Source organism: Melanotaenia boesemani, chromosome 18 (assembly GCF_017639745.1).
Source record: "Melanotaenia boesemani isolate fMelBoe1 chromosome 18, fMelBoe1.pri, whole genome shotgun sequence".
Classification (NCBI taxonomy): Eukaryota; Metazoa; Chordata; class Actinopteri; order Atheriniformes; family Melanotaeniidae; genus Melanotaenia; species Melanotaenia boesemani.
In genome coordinates, this window is record NC_055699.1 from 29,154,834 (window position 1) to 29,159,402 (window position 4,569).

General features: G+C 40.5%; 1 long non-coding RNA gene across 1 annotated transcript; it reads right to left on the minus strand.

The window, feature by feature from the left end:
* Positions 1-731: 731 nt before the first annotated feature.
* Positions 732-3,205, minus strand: LOC121628919. The gene is made up of 3 exons (XR_006008298.1): positions 3,177-3,205; positions 971-1,054; positions 732-885 (listed from the first exon to the last, which is right to left on the minus strand). It is a non-coding gene; the product is annotated as an uncharacterized LOC121628919 (long non-coding RNA).
* Between the last annotated feature and the right edge of the window lie 1,364 nt (positions 3,206-4,569).

Here is a 4,569-nt window from a genome sequence, read left to right on the forward strand (position 1 = left end):
CGTAATTGTTTTTCCCCCTTTTGCAAGGATGGGATTAATTAATGTATGTACTACTGTATATGCATTAAACAGGACAGAAAAGTACTTGAGAGTTGCAGATAAAAAGATTACAGGGACCTACAGTCCAGAACTTGTCTCGGGTGCTAAGAAGACACGGTGGTTGAATTTTTCATGTGAGAAACAGTGTTTAGTGGGAGGAGATGCAGGTTTGATATGAATTAGCACAGTCTAGTTAACCTCTCCTTAATGTAGGCAGGATAAGATGAGAGATGTAAGTATTTAACTGACATAAAAAAGACAAATTCATCATGGGCTAAACAGGAGAGATGTCTGACATGGTACAGTTTGAAGGATAGCAGACAATATAAAAAATAATGTTAATGAAATGAAATAGGACCCTGGGATTATGGCAATGTGTAGTGGTGTTAATAACAGGTTTAAAGGAATCGTTAACACAAAATGTCATGATCTACTGACCTTCCAGTTCCTCAGAACATAGGTTAAGATTTTACAAATGACAAGCTAATTTGATCTGATGCTGCTGAGATTGAGGAAGTAAATGAGCTTTGTTATTATGCCAACCTACCTCAAGCAGGCATTGTCAAATGTGAGGTATTTTCTGTCATCTGGGCCATCAAAGATCCTTCGTGTTCTGAGGCAGTTCATCAGGAGGGTCAGGAACTCTTGTCTGGGGCCACCGTTGTCCAGTCCATCCTCAGCTTGGCCCTCATCATCTCATGAGATGGATCAAATGAAGCAGGCTTGAAGCCACGGAGAGCACCGTCCCACACATTGGTTCTGTTAATATTGAACCTGCTGTGAGATGCTGTTGTGATCTTCATTGAGAGTTTTGACACAATGTCTGCAGCAGTTAGGTCGTCTAGGCTGTCAAAGAAGATGAGGTGTATTGTGTTTTAAACAATAAAGGCACAAAAAGTACTCATAAAATCTCATTTGTAATAATTCATACCGTTCCTCTGCAGCAGGTTCCAGGTGTTCCTCTGGCTCAGATTCACTGTCAATAATGATGGGTGCATATACATTTGTATATGTGCTGCAGTGAGAGATCAATTGAATAAATCATTTCAAATCCATAATATATGTGACCAGCCATGGAAAAACCTGGAACAAGTCTCCCGAGGGGCATTTTGAGTTATTTACAGATTCTGAAAGTGTGAATTTTAAGGTTTCCAATGATGTCTAATACATGGTAATCAGAAAATATTTGAAGAAGATGCGGCCATTTGAATGTTGGCACTCCTCAGACTAGTTTTCTAGAAAAAGAGCCTCAAAGTTTTTCACCTTCCCTGGGGAGCCAGGTGGGGGAGCTAACAAAAGCTGTCCATTTGCATTACTTTCCATAATCCCAACCCCCCACAGTGGTTGACAAAAGGTGCTCTGGGAACCCTCCTTGAGTGTGACTGGTTTGTTGTTTGTCTTCACTTTACAACTGGTTACATAACAGTATACCCCACAAAATAAAATAATACATTTTAAAAACATGCTCCCAAAGCTGCAGTTAGCATTAAGTATGGCCCTGACTTGTACTAGCACTCAGAATGACTTTAACTTTTATTTGGGCCATTTTCTAATAAAGAATCTGTACTTCTATTAAAGTGACTACGTTTACATGACACCTAAATGCTTTGCTACATCATTACAGTCAAGACTTTTTTTCGGTACATGAGTGTGTTAGCACATCATCACTGTTTTCTGTTATTCAAATTAATAGCAGTAGTTCACATTTTCACACCTAAACATCCCATTAACACTTATCATGTGATTACAGTTTCGATGTGTGCATAGATTTGCATTGTAAAACTCACCCCATGAGAAACTGAAAAGTATTCCTGCAGACTTCATTGCCTCCGATCATACAAGAGGTTCTGGGATGCTTTCTTTTCGTCTAGGGCAGGGGTAGCCAACGTTGGTCCTCGAGGGCACCAATCCGGCAGGTTTTCCAGATTTCCCTGCTCCAGCACACCTGACTCAAATTAAATGGATCCAACAGCCTATAAGGATCTCCACAATGACTCGTTAGTTTAAGTCAGGTGTGTTGGGGCACGGAAATCTGGAAAACCTGCCGGATTGGTGCCCTCGAGGACCAACGTTGGCTACCCCTGGTCTAGGGCTTCTTGGTGGATGTAGTCATCTCTGCAGTAACCACTGTACGTCTGTTAGCTTCTAGATGTCCTATTATTCTCATGTCCTGCTACTCTTACAGTCCAGCTCCTCCGCCACGAGTTCAATGGATTCTTCTTCTTCCTCATCTTTAGCTAAGGTCAGCTGTAGATTAGGAATGTTCTCCAGTGTATTGCAGTCACTCCCATCGATTTCTTCAGCTTCATCATCTAATTCGGATTCAGAATTAGAAGTGAGATTGGCGTTGGCATGGTCGGAAGTATCTGTCTTCTGGAATAAGTACTCCCAAAATGTGCTGTAACGGTCACAATTCTGTTCTTGTGCAATGCGTTCCTCCTGGTCCATCTTCATTCAGCGATGTAAACACAGGCAGCTGAATAGTAATACGAGCTCCTGGCTCGAACAGCTGCTTAAGTAGCCGTGTGCTTTCACTTGAATGTGCGGTTGATTGGCTGAAGAAAGCCGATATGTTTATCTGCTGTGGTATGCCCACCCCCGAAACCAGTAAGCGGTTCCCGGGGGATTGCCCTCTAAAACAACCCAAATTCAAACACAAAGTTTATGGTTTTAAACCCCCCATACTGTTATTTGAAGCATAGAGTGCCTTCTTCATATATTCAACTAGCATATTTTGAAAATAAGTGAAACTCACTCATTTTTTTTTTTTTTTAGAAAAAAGACATTTTTCATTTTTTTATGTCAGGCCGACTTTTTCCTGGTTTTCTCGTGGCGTGTCACATATGCATATATGGGGGGCTGTAACATTTGTGATTATGGCCTATACATTTATCAGCAAGGTGGACACAGAAAACAGCAGTATTAGTAGTAGATTAGTAGTAATAGTATGGGGCTTTGATTTCAGAAATAGAGCAAAACTTGTAATATTAGGTTTTGACTAACTTGCCTCATACCGATTTCTTATTGGCTCACAAAATAGCTCAACTTCATATATTACACCAACATCTCTCTTTAAATCAACTGTTTCTGAAATCAGACAAATCTGTATAGGTGCAACTAATAATAACACAGCTTACCTACAGCACTTCTCAGAGGATTTGATTTCTTCCTGGACCTGTTCATTTTGTCCTCCAACCTAGTTCACCGAAAAAAAATTTAGTACAGTGAAGTACAGCTAGATGTAACTGCTGTACAGTGGATGGATTCTTCGACTTGTGCAACAAAATATTAAGCTGACAATGCCATATTTTATGTATGCCTATGGAACAAAAACAAAAAAGAACATGGTACAACACCTTTTAAATCTAAAAGAAATCTTACAGCGTGCAAGTAAATTTTTGTTGTATATTTGTCTCCTTCTTTGGCTCTGCGCCTGCGCAACATAGTTTTTGGATATGTGTTTTGTTGTGTTTTACCCATGCAAAATGTTGTCTATTCTTGGAGTGCTCGCACCATCTAGACAGTCCCACACCTGCATACAGCACACAAAATGGATGGCCGATTAGATTCAATGAAAATATTATCAATTTAATTTAGTTCAGCAGAAATGTTGTGATTAGGGAATCTAAATTGGTGGACCTCCTTCACCTCACTGATTGTGTCTCTGGGTTTGCAGGACGGCGTTCGTCAGCACCTGGCCACTACCAGGTGCGCCATGCCCCTGGAAGTTGTTTACTTTTTCAAATCATCTTGTTAATCCAGAAAAACAGAAGTTTTTTTGTTTGTTTGTTTGTTTGTTTTAATGCTATATGATTCCATAATTCAGTGCATTTACTAGAAAATAATGAAGTGAAATGAATCAGAAAGCTGCCCAGCCTGTGTCTTATAAGACACAGAGTAGAATAAGTTCTTCAAATATCTTGGCATTCTGAGTGGCATATTGAGCTTCCCCACCACAGCCATAAGGCTGCAGTGCAGGACCCCTAGCCACCTAGACAAGGGCGATCACCGTGACAACAACCCTGCAGACCAAGCAGGCAGAGCCCCCAGTGTGGTGAGTCACTTGGGTTAAAAACTTGATGGGGAAACTTATGGGACAAACAGGGTTTTATCTGGAAGAACAGATCAAATATTTAGTTATATACCAGTCTGAATGAGATATTCTGCTTATGTCTGAATTCAACCTGGACAGAAAACATTTCTTTATTTTTCTGCACTCTCAACACTGCAAATTTCTTTGTTTTCTCCATGAAGGACTTATTTCATGCTCCGAAAATGGAATGGACAGAATGGGAACCAGTTTGTGAAATGACTGGAAACAGTGTGCTGGAGCTCACAAATGTATTAATCCATGAGCAATCCAGCAAAAATGGTAAATGCAGTCAAACATAAGCTGTAAGGATAAGAACGCATGTTTGAAATGTCCTGGTCTTTTATTCACCGATAGAGAAACTGGAGGAGGCCAGTGTTCACATCCATCCGTCCATCTGTCTGTACTTCCACCTGTCCATGTATCCATGCATCCATCCA